A 12,807-nucleotide genomic window follows, 5' to 3' on the forward strand; every position below is an offset into this window, starting at 1 on the left:
TCTGCCAGGACCTCTAGCACAAGGTAATGATGAGACTGATCAGTTACTAATACGTAATGTGCTAGAAGCCTCAAAATTTCATAAGAAATACCATGTAAATAGCAAAGGTTTGAAGAAGGATTTCTCCATCACTTGGCAAAATGTCCTACTTGTTCCATCTATAAACAAACTCCATTACCTACAGGGAGCAATCCAAAAGGTAAACAAGGAAATGAAATTTGGCAGATGGATATGTTTCATTTTGCAGAATTTAGAAGATTAAAGTATGTCATCATACCATTGACACCTATTCAGGATTTCAATGGGCAGCTCCTATGAGTTCTGAAAAGGCTGATTCTGTGATTACACGCCTATTAGAAGTTATGGCCATTATGGGAATACCTGTACAAATTAAGACAGACAATGCTCCAGCATGTCTCCAATAAAATGAGACAATTCTTTGTTTATTACAATATTAAGCATGTTACAGGTATACCACACAATCCCACAGGCCAAGCAGTCATGGAAAGATCCAATCGAACTTTAAAGGATATGCTAAATAAACAGCAACAGGTAGCAATGACTCCTAGAAATAGATTGCATAGTGCTTTGTTAACCTTGAATTTTCTCAATGATGATGAGAAAGGAACAACAGCTGAGGAGAGACATTGGATGACAGAAAAAGTCCTGAGCTGAACCAACCAGTTTATTTCAAGGATGTACTGACGTCAGAATGGAAACCTTGATATGTTCTACATTGGGGAAGGGGTTTTGCTTTTGTTTCTGCAGGAGAAGAAAAGCTATGGGTACCAACAAAATTAATAAAAATTCGATTCAAACAGGAGAAACCCCTTGATGAGGATAATTAAAAGATCATCCATCAATGTGACATCTCTACAAGCTACAAGAAAATCTTAACAATCAAAGGTTGTGGTAGGGTTCTGTTTTTGTCTTTCCAGGATAATGGAAATACCCATCTTCCAAAAATCATAAGACCTTGGATATCCAGATGTTTACAGCAGAAAGGAAGAATCTATTAGCACCAATCTACACATGGCAAAATCTCACTGCCTAACATTTATCTCTCTATCAATCTAGAAAAGTTGTGGTTCCAATTCAATTATAAGCCAAGCTGGCTTTTGGAGATTGGCTCACTCCTTCTCTAAACCCAAGCATATTGCTAAAAGAAAAGGTTGAGAGACTCTTCAGTCCCGTATCAGAAGAGCCCTCTGGTGTGGGACAGAAGGAAACCAATAAAAAGGGACCATTGTCTTCAAGATTCTAATTCTTTCCATGGTTACTCTTGATTTCTCAGAATCCTTTCTTACATGCTATGTCCTCTTTAAATCCAAACTTTCCATTTTGATAACAAATAAGTTTTTCCAAAGCAATCTTTGAAGTCTCCAGAAGGAAGATGGGGCCCCAACAACAACTCTACCCAATCCAGAATGATGCCATGGTAATCATCATCATACTACACTTCTTGCCAGAATTTCAGACAATCTTACCCATTACTCTAAGACTTGCTGCAGAACCTACAGTTAGTCTAACTGAGATTTAACTATCTGAGCTTTCTCACAGTACCCAACAGAGATACCATCACCTCGTAAACAGCTGGAAGCAATTCTAAGAAAACGATGCCCCTTCTCCCTTAGGTTTCATAATTCTCAGGGTTATGGATGATGGTTATAGGGTTAGGGGTGGAAGACAATATTAGACTCAGTATTCTAAAAAAAGGGAAAAGAAGAAATTGAATGGATAGGTATAAGATATTATGGTAGATTATTGTATATACTAGTAAACAAATTTAGTAAAATAGCAGCCTTAGATAATTTGCACTGTTATGGATTCTTATATGTTGATACAAATGTAAACTATTTTTATATTCCTGTTTAAGATAAGTTGTATATTGATAAAAATACAGAACTATATTTGTTATAATGTACATATGTTTCTACTCTTATTTGAAATATTTGTATATTGATACAAATGTAAATTTATATCTGTCATACTGTATGTATGTTCTACTTCTGCTTAGGATATTTTGCATATTGATATATATATTTAAGATTATTGTCAGGCCGGGCGTTGGTGGCGCACGCCATTCCAGCTTTGATCTGGAAGTTCCAACCCCCATTGAGTATTTGGCAACCCCCATTGAGTAGTCACGCCTACAAGGTGGGGCCAAGGGAGGACCCTGGAGACCCAAGATCGAGATGGGCCAGCACTCTTTCTGTTTCTGGACCCTAGACGGTGGAGGTTGGCAGAGCAGAGCTCCAGAGAACAACTGTGGACTGTGATACACCTTCCCCAGACCCCACGACCTACCTACCCCTTCATTTGTAAGTTACCCACTAAATAAATCTTCCTTTTAACTATGTGGCATGGCCCTAATAATTTCACCAATAGGGGCTATTTAAAACAAGAGTGGGCTGGGGTTATACAAGGGCTTGGGTTTGGGACCCAGTATTTCAAAGAGAAAAGACATAAGAATCTACAGAGAAGGCTGAAAAGGTGATTCAGTGAGGAAAGATGCTTGCTACCAAGCATGATAACCTCAGTTTGGTCCCCAGGACCCATATAATGGAAGGAAAGAACTTACCCCTACAAGTTCTCATCTGACTTACACACACCAAGAAAGAAAGAAAGAAAGAAAGAAAGAAAGAAAGAAAGAAAGAAAGAAAGAAAGAAAGAAAGAAAGAAAGAAAGAAGGAAAGAAAGAAAGAAGGAAAGAAAGAGTGAGAAAGAGAGACAGAAGGAAGGAAGGAAGGAAGGAAGGAAGGAAGGAAGGAAGGAAGGAAGGAAGGAAGGAAGGGAGGGAGGGAGGGAGGGAGGGAGGGAGGAAGGATGGAAGGAAGGAAGGAAGGAAGGAAGGAAGGAAGGAAGGAAGGAAGGAAGGAAGGAAGGAAGGAAGGAAGGAAGGGGAAAAGTAGGTAGGCTTGGGATGTCAAAGAGAGAATTTATTTATAGGTATGCATGTGTGTCTGTGTGAGTTTATGCATGTACATGTTCAGAAAGCTTAACCAGCCAAATGCTTCTAGTTTCTGGTCTTCACACCTTATATATCTTTCTGCCTTCTACCACCACTCCCTGGGATTAAAGGCTCACTTCTTGGGATTAAAGGTGTGTGTCACCATGCCTGGGTGTTTCCACTGTGGCCTTGAACACTGAGATCCAGAGGGATTTCTGCCTCTGGAATGCTAGGATTAAAGACTTGTGCTACCGCTGCCTAGCCTCTATGTTTAATATTGTGGCTGTTCTCTTCTCTGACCCCAGATAAGTTTATTAGCATGCACAATATTTTGGGGAACACAATACCACCACAGAGAGCAATTAGACTTTTCTTCAATGAAGAAGACTCTTAATTATACTGTCAGTGTGCCATAAGAGAAACATCAGTTCTGTGCTATTAAAAAGTAAGAAATAGACTGGATACTAAGGTCTACAAGTACTCCTTGGGAAGATGGCCCTGACTAGGCCACATTCTCTAGTCTATGACATATGCAAGGATAGAAACCTTCATTGTATTTTGAGAATAGGCAATCCTTGTTCATCCAGTCTGCTTTTTTTCTAGAGGGTAGAATTTAAGTTCTATTTCTGCCCCAACATCTGGGAATCCATGAGAATATAATTTCAAGGCTGTGCCTTTGCAGCAGCACAGGCTAGAGTCACCAAGAAGATTCTAGGAAAATGAAGGCTGGTGCCAGCTTCTTGGTGTCAGGTCAGTCTCTTGTCCCATGTTCATAGAGACAGTTGTTCTCCACACTTTATGTTTGGGCTTTTTGATTCTCCTAGAGTCACTATTCTTTTATATTTTCTGTATATTCCTGATTACTCCAATAACAGCTGTTCTCAATAAACTAAGGCTTGACTTCTCTTGAATGTACCAACCCACTGGGACTTGTCTCAATCTGATGTTCTAGGTCAGTACTAATGGGAATTAGACTTTTTCCAAATCACCAATAAGATGCAATTGAACTTTGAAAAGTTTGTGGTCCTGAAAGTGCCAGAAGAATGGGTAAAGCAGATTAACATGTAAACTTCATGGGGTTTGCTATGGCTTTAGCCTGTCAAATCTTTACTGTATAGCCCGTAGTAGAGACACCATGAGCAAGCTAACTCCATTCTGTGTTTTGGACAAAGACTAACACTTATGTATGCTTTTTAACAGTAACAGATCCTGTTGTTGAGAAGACATTGGTAACTGTTGTGTGATATTTTGTGTCCTGACAAATAAAGCTTGCCACTAGTTAACCATAGAGATCTGGAGGTCTGTACAGACAGGAGACAGGAAGTGATAAGTCAGGGCAGAGACAGAATTTTAGCTTTTTTTTTTTGGTCAGAGGATTTGGAGATGTAAGAAGTCACTGGTGAATGATCCTCTTCTTCTCTGATCTTTCAGCTTTTACCCGGATTTCTCAATAAAAAAAAAACACAAAACTCATGGTTGTTATTGATAAGATTAATTAGGATTGCACTTCATCTAGTGTCCAACTTTTGGGGCAAAATATCATAAAAAAATCCACTTGCCTATGGCTTTGCAGCCACTGGCACAGGCCAGAGCTGCACGTGCGGCTCCTGCTGGAGTCACCACCCCACCAACTAGGTTTTCCTTTTTTCCCCAAGCTCTCGGAGCAAGTCTTCGATTTGTCTGTTGCAGCCTCTCTATAGCTCATCTTTTAGTCATCATTAATAAACTATAACAGAACAGAGTTATCATTTCCAAATATTTTCCCTTAAGTTTTGACATCATTAACAATTAAATGACAGGATAATTAATGTTAATGGAATTTACATAATGTCAATCATGAATATTATTTGTTCGATCATTTTTATTTTAGCACTGAAAAGGTTGTTTAATTTAAGTGCCAAGGTAAAAATTTTACAAAAATGTGTGAAAAAGATTATAGAGATATTCAGACCCAGACAGAGGAATTTAAAGGTGAACCTACCTCAGCATTGAATTATATGGTTATAGAGAAACAGCCTGTTTTCAAACAACCAAACTTAATCTATCCAGTAATCTTACAGGAATTGCCAAATGCTCATGGCTGTGTATGAGCTAACTGGACTCCTGTGAAAATGTTAGATTTGAGGAGATTTAAATAAGCTATATTCTTATATGATATGTATTCTCCATTTGTAAAGCAGATGTTAAATTCATGGTCAACTTGTAATAGAATTATCCCTCAAGACTGGAAATATTTTGTTACAGCAGTAATAGAGGTTAGTCCAAAGTTACAATGGAGAACCTGGTGGAAAGCAGATGCTAAGACTAGAGAACAACAATGTCGGACTAGAGGTATGAAAATATCCCAATATCAACTTCTTGGAAAAGGTGATTGTGCGGATACACAAAGATAATCTGTATATGATGGCCACACACTAATTTTATGCTGAATGGCAACCCTGAATGCTTAGGACAGAATTGAAGAAGTAGGAAAGAAAATTGAATCATTTACAAAAGTTATACAGGTCACAAAAGAAACCTTCACTGGTTACTTTAAAGGATGTCTTCAGCAGTAAATAAATCAATACCAAATTCATAATCTACATAGATACTAATTGAATCTATGACTTTAGAAAATGCCAATGTACAATGCAAAAGGTAATTAGGACATTAAAGGCAAGATCAGCACCCTTGGAGGAATGGATCAAAGATACAATTAATATTGAATTGCGTGACCATGATGATACTTGGATAGAAGAGGTGATTTCCAGAGGTCTGAAAAAAAATAATGTCAGATATTTTAATTGCAGTAAATGAGGTCATCTAAAAAGGGACTGTGAAGAGGGCATTCCTAGAAACAAAGTTTCTTCAAGGAACAAAGGCAACAGAATGCTCCTCCCTTCTATATTTTGCAAACATTAGACTGACAAATGTAGATCAACAAGGGACAGACAAGGGAATCCTTTGCCTTTGCCATTGGGAAACTCCCTGAGGGGCCTCTTGCAGGCCCCCTTGGCAAATTCAGTTTAGTTCTTTCTGCCATTGTAGAAGAAACTCCTTCCCAGAGCAATTAAATAACCTAATGCCTATTGTAAATAAATCATACTACTCAAGGTGATAGAACAACTATCGCAGAGAGAACAAAAAATTCGGGAGAAATCATAAAGCAATTTTTTTTTTGGCAAACTTCTACAAATGAACAAAGACAAAAATTAAAAATATGAATAAATGATGTTCTTATTGAGGGTCTTGTAGAGACAGGTATGGATGTTACAATAATTGCACCAGAATCTTGGCATCCAAATTGGCCCCTTCGGGAGGAAAATGTTCAGCTGTTAAGGACTGGAACATTATCTCAAGTGAAACTGAGTGCAAGATGGGTCAAACGTATAGGGCCAGAAGGACAGAGAGAAAAATTAAAGCTAATATAGTTCTGAATTTATGAGGTCATAATTTATTACAACAATGGAATACCCAGATTAACATCCTTCCAACCTCAAAAACAAACCATAAACTAACATGTGTTTCTGAGAAAAATATTAGAAAATATTATAAAGAACAGTCACCAGCGATCCAAGTTGTACAAGAACAGGGCACAACAGCTGCTGATTTTTCAGACAGCAACAGCTCTGTCTTTAAAATGATTACCAAATAACCCTGTATGGGTTCAGCAATGGCCTTTAGCAACAGAGAAACTTACAGGCCTTAGAGCATCTCATACAAGAGCAGTTAAATGCTCATAATATTGAAGAATCAATCAACCCCTGGAATTCTCCTGTATTTGTTATTAAAAAGAAATCTACTAAGCGGAGAATGGTAACAGACCTAAGAGCAATTTAAAAATCTAATTCAGCCAATGATCTCCCTACAATCTGGAATTCCTTTGCTTATTCTGTTACCTAAATGATGGCCTCTCATAGTTATCAATTTAAAAGACTGTTTCTTCTCAATGCCCTTAGAAGAAAAAGACAAAGAATGATTTGCCTTCATAGTGCCTACTTAAAATAATTCTCAGCCACTAAAGAGATATCAATGGAGGGTTCTCCCATAGGAAATGTTAAATAGCCCAACCCTGTGCCAATAATTTGTATGACAGCAATTGAAAGTAATATGTAAACAATTTCCTAAATCTATAATTTATCATTACATGAATGATATTTTACTAGCAGATTCAAATGCAGATACCTTAGAAAGACTGTTTAAAGAAGTAAAGAAAAATTTTCCTTGCTAGGGTTTACAAATTGCTCCTGAAAAGATACAAAGAGAAGATTCTATTAATTATTTAAGATATAAAATAGGTCTATAAAAATTAGACCCCAAAATGTACAAATTACGAGAGATCAATTATGAACTCTTAATGATTTTCTATGATTATTTGGAAACATTTTCAGTCTATGGACTGCTGTTTGGGTGAAAAATTATGAATTGAGTAATTTGTTTAAAATCTTAGAGAGTGACAGGGACTTAAATAGTCCAAGAGAATTGGTTTTGGTGGAAAAGAAAATACAGGATGTACATGTGGATCATGTGGCTTCAAAGATTGGTTGCATTCTGGTTATTTTTACGCTCTAAGCATTATCTTACAGGAATTTTAATGCAGAAGGATAATATTATATTTGAATGGATATTTCTATCAAATAAAGAAAGTAAATAATTAAAAATGTATGTGAAAAATATCGCTGAGTTAATTTTAAAAGGAAAATTGAGACTTTTCAATTAGCAGGAATAGACCCAGCAGAAATTGTAGCACCTTTAAATAATGATGAAATGGACAAATAATGGGCAGAAAGATCTTTCAATAATTTTTTAGGAGAGATTAACAAAAAATATCCCAAAAGCCACAGAATTCAACTTATAAAGAGAGCTAACTAGATCCTGCCTCACACTGTATGGAAAACACCAATATCTGGAGCCCCTACATTTTAAACAGACACAAATAAACAAGGAAAGGCACGTTACAAATCAGAAAATTTTAGTAAAATGGTTCAAAGTTCTTATAATTTGGTTCAAAAATTTGAACTATTCTGATGGTATTAATGGATTTTTCAGAACATCTCAACATAGTCACTGACTCTCAGTATGCCAAAGAAGTGGTCTTACATATTGAAACAGCAGGATTTATCCCTGATGAGTCAGAATTAACTTTGTTATTTATTCAGTTACAAGAAATAATCAGGAATAGGAATCATCCCTTATATATAACTCGCATCTGATCCCATATGTGTCTGCCAGGCCCTCTAACACAAGATAATGATGAGACTGATAAACTATTGATAGGTAATGTGCTGGAGGACTCAGAATTTCATTAAAAAAAAACATCATGTCAACAGCAAAGTTTTAAAAAAGGATTTTTTTCATAACATGGCAACAAGCCAAGGAAATTATAAGGAAATGTCCTACTTATTCTTTTTACAATCAAAATGCACTACCAGCAGGGTGTAAACCAAATGGTACTCAGGGGAATGAAATCTGGCAAATGGATGTGTTTCATTTTGCAGAATTTGGAAAATTGAAATATGTACACCATACCATTGATATTTCAATGGGCAATTGCTCTGAGTTCTGAAAAGGCTGATTCTGTAATCACACATTTGCTAGAAGTATGGCTATCATGGGTATACCTGTACAAATTAAAACTGGCAATGCTCTAGCATACGTCTCTGGTAAAATTAAATAGGTTTTTGGTTATTACAATATAATGCATATTAGAGGTATATCACACAGTCCTACAGGCCAAGCAGTCATAGAAAGATCAAATCAAACTCTATAGGATGTGCTAAATAAGTAGAAAGGGGTAACAAAACCCCCCAGAAATAGATTACATAATGTTCTATTAACTTTGAATTTTCTCAATGCTAATGAGAAAGGAACAACAGCTGTGGAGAGACACTGGCTAACAGAAAAAAAAACTACAGAATTAAATCAGCCTATATACTTTAAAGATTTTCTGACCTCAGAATGGAAATCAGGATATGTATTATGCTGGGGATGAGGTTTTGCTTTCATTTCTACAGGAGAAGAAAATCTATGGATACCATCAAAATTGACAAAGGGTTGATTTGAACAAGAGAAACCTCTTAATTAGAAGAGGTGATAGTTCATCAACCAGCATGACAATTCAATTTAAACTACTTATACCACTAACAAATGTTTTTCATTTAACCAGATATAACCTGAAAAACGTAACCTCCCCAAAGTTAGAGTTGATGAAGGGTTTGGGTTTTTATCTTTCAGGAGAATAAAGACTAAGAAAGCTGGAGAATACTAGACAAATGAGACATCTGAAGGAAATCATCCAGAAAAATCATCCAGAAAAAAAGTGTCCCAAGACAAAGAGCAAATTGGCCTACTGGTATATCACATATAAAATTTCATAAGTCTTCCTAAATGTTTGTGTCTGCTCTTCTCTATAGACATTTAACACAAATGGTCTTTATGTAGTCCCAGTTCAATAAAAATTAAAGCTGGCTTTGGAGTTGGAGCATGGCTCTCTCCTTCTCTAAACCCAAGCAAGCTTGTTAAAATAAAATCCAAAATCTCTGTATCATGTCAGAAGATTCATGTGATATGGAACAGAAGAAAAACCAAAATTAAGGGACTATTCTATTGCCACTAATCTCATAATTCTTTGGTTCTATTTTGACTCTTTAAAAGTTTTATTAAGGTATGAATTTTATATCAAGATTTATAGGATATGTGTGTGTATATATGTATTTTAAACTTTTGTCATGATATTAATGTTCATATAGAGTACTAGTTCTAGAAAAAAGGCTTCATCTAGCTGCCTGTACATGTTTGCATGATTCCATCAGGATGATAATAATACTACTAAGCTAACAAAAACCACCCAAAGATTGGCTTTGGACTACAAACTACTCAGGACAATTTCTTTTCTTTCCCCACCCCCCCCCCCGTGGAAGGTTGCTCAAACATTTTATTGGTTTTTTGTTTGTTTGTTTTTGTTTTTGTATTAACTTTTTTATTTTATAATTTAATTTAATTTTACATATCAGCCACGGATTCCCCTGTCCTCCCACCTCCCACCCCCCACCTTCGCCTTCCCCCCAACACACCCCCGTTCCCATCTCCTCCAGGGCAGAGACTCCCTTGGGGATTCAGCTCAACCTGGTAGATTCAGTCCAGGCAGGTCCAGTCCCCTCCTCCCTTCACCCAGGCTGAGCCAAGTGTCCCTGCATAAGTCCCAGGTTCCAAACAGCCAGCTCATGCACTAAGGAAAGGTCCAGGTCCCACTGCCTGGGTGCCTCCCAAACATTTCAAGCTAATCAACTGTCTCACTTATCCAGAGGGCCTGATCCCGTTGGGGGCTCCTCAGCTATTGGTTCATAGTTCATGTGTTTCCATTAATTTGGCTATTTGTCCCTGTGCTTTTTCCAATCTTGGTCTCAACAATTCTCCTTCATACAATCCCTCTTCTTTCTCACCAATTGGACTCCTGGAGCTCCACCTGGGGCCTGGCCATGGATCTTTGCATCCGCTTCCCTCAGTCATTGGATGACATTTCTAGAACGACAGTTAGGGTGTTTGGCCATCTGATCACCAGAGTAGGTGAGTTCGGACTTTCTCTCGACCATTGCCAGTAGTCTATTGTGGAGGTATCTTTGTGGATTTCTGGGGGACCTCTCTAGTACTTTGCTTCTTCCTATTCTCATGTGGTCTTCATTTATGATGGTCCCTTATTCCTTGTTCTCCCTCTCTGTTCTTGATCCAGCTGGGCTCTCCCACTCCCCTAAGCTCTCTTTCCCTCAAACCTTGCCCTTCATTACCTCCACTCACATCCAGGTTGTTCATGTAGATCTCATCCATTTCTCTGTCATTGGGCGATCCCTGTGTCTTTCTTGGGGTCCTGTTTTCTAGGTAGCCTCCCTGGAGTTGTGAGTAGAAGTCTAGTCATCTTTGTTTTACATCTAGTATCCTCCTATGAGTGAGTACATATCATGTTTGTCTTTCTGAGTCTGGGTTACCTCACTCAAAATGATTTTTTCTAGATCCATTCATTTGCCTGCAAACTTCTTGATGCCATTGTTTTTCTCTGCTGAGTAGTGCTCCATTGTGTATATTGTACCACATTTTATTTATCCATTCTTCAGTTGAGGGGCATCTAGGTTGTTTCCAGGTTCTGGCTATTACAAACAATGCTGATATGAACATAGCTGAGCCCTTGTGGTATGATTGAGCATTCCTTGGGTATATGCCTAAGAGTGGTATAGCTGGATCTTGGGGGAGATTTATTCTCAATTTTCTAAGAAAGTGCCATATTGATTTTCAAAGTGGCTGTCCAAGCTTGTATTCCCACCAACAATGGAGGAGAGTTCTCCTAGATCCATGTCCACTCCAGCATAAGCTCTCTTCAGTGTTTACAATCTTAGCCATTCTGACAGGTGTAAGATGGTATCTCAGAATCATTTTGATTTTCATTTCCCTGATGATTAAGGATGTTGAGCAATTCCTTAAATGTCTTTCAGCTGTTTGAGCTTCCTGTGTTGAGAACTTTCTGTTTAGTTCTATAACCCATTTCTTAATTGGACTGTTGAGCATTTTGATGTCTAATTTCTTGAGTTCTTTATATATTCTGGATATCAGCCCACTGTCAGATGTGGGGTTGGTGAAGATCTTTTCCCATTCTGTAGGCTGTCTCTTTGTCTTGTTGACTGTGTCCTTTGCTCTACAAAAGCTTCAGTTTCAATAGGTCCCATTGATTGATTGATTCTCCTAGTATCTGTGCCATTGGTGTTATATTTAGGAAGTGATCTCCTATGCCAATGCATTCAAAACTACTCCCTACTTTCTCTTCTAGCAGGTTCAGAGTAACTGGATTTATGTTGAGGTCTTTGATCCACTTGAACTTAAGTTTTGTGCATGGTGACAGATATGGATCTATCTGCAGCCTTCTACACTTTGACATCCAGTTTTGCCAGCACCATTTGTTGAAATTCTTTCTTTTTTCCATTGTACAGTTTTGACTTCTTTGTCAAAAATTATATGTTCATAGGTGTGCAGATTAATGTCAGGGTCTTCAATTTGATTCCATTGGTCCACGTGTCGGTTTTTATGCCAGTACCAAGCTGTTTTTATTACTGTAGCTCTATAGTAGAGCTTGAGGTCAGAGATCGTGATGCTTCCAGAGGTTGTTTTATTGTACAAGATTCTTTTGGCTATCCTGGGTTTTTTGTTTTTCCATATGAAGTTGAATATTATTCTTTCCAGGTCTGTGAAGAATTGTGTTGGGATTTTGATCGGGATTGCATTGAATCTGTAGATTGTTTTGGTAAGATTGCCATCTTTACTATGTTAATCCTGCCTATCCATGAGCATGGGAGATCTTTCCATCTTCTGACATCTTCTTCAATTTCTTTTTTCAGGGACTTAAAGTTCTTGTCATACAGGTCTTTCACTTTCTTAGTTAGAGTTACCCAAGGTATTTTATATCATTTGTGGCTATTGTAAAGAGTGATGTATCTCTGATTTCCTTCTCAGCCTGTTTGTCAATTGTATATAGGAGGGCTACTGATTTTTTTGAGTTGATCTTGTATCCTGCTATGTTGCTGAAGGTGTTTATAAGCTGTATAAGTTCCTTGGTTGAATTTTTGGGGTCACTCATGTGTACTATCATGTCATCTGCAAGTAGTGAAAGCATGACTTCTTCCTTTCCAATTTATATCCCCTTAATCTCCTTATGTTGTCTTATTGCTCTGGCTAGAACTTTAAGTACTGTATTGAATAAGTATGGGGAAAGCAGACAGACTTGCCTTGTTCCTGATTTTAGTGGAATTGCTTTGAGTTTCTCTCCATTTAATTTAATGTTTGCTGTTGGCTGGCTGTAAATTGCCTTTATTATGTTTAGGTATGTTCTCTATATT

At 37.5% G+C, this 12,807-nt stretch overlaps 1 long non-coding RNA gene across 1 annotated transcript; it reads left to right on the forward strand.

The window, feature by feature from the left end:
• Positions 1 to 1,227: 1,227 nt before the first annotated feature.
• On the forward strand, positions 1,228 to 9,317 carry LOC143267513 (uncharacterized). Its single transcript, XR_013042650.1, has 2 exons — positions 1,228 to 1,438; positions 9,164 to 9,317. It is a non-coding gene; the product is annotated as an uncharacterized LOC143267513 (long non-coding RNA).
• Positions 9,318 to 12,807: the final 3,490 nt, after the last annotated feature.

Source organism: Peromyscus maniculatus, chromosome 10 (genome assembly GCF_049852395.1).
Source record: "Peromyscus maniculatus bairdii isolate BWxNUB_F1_BW_parent chromosome 10, HU_Pman_BW_mat_3.1, whole genome shotgun sequence".
NCBI lineage: Eukaryota > Metazoa > Chordata > Mammalia > Rodentia > Cricetidae > Peromyscus > Peromyscus maniculatus.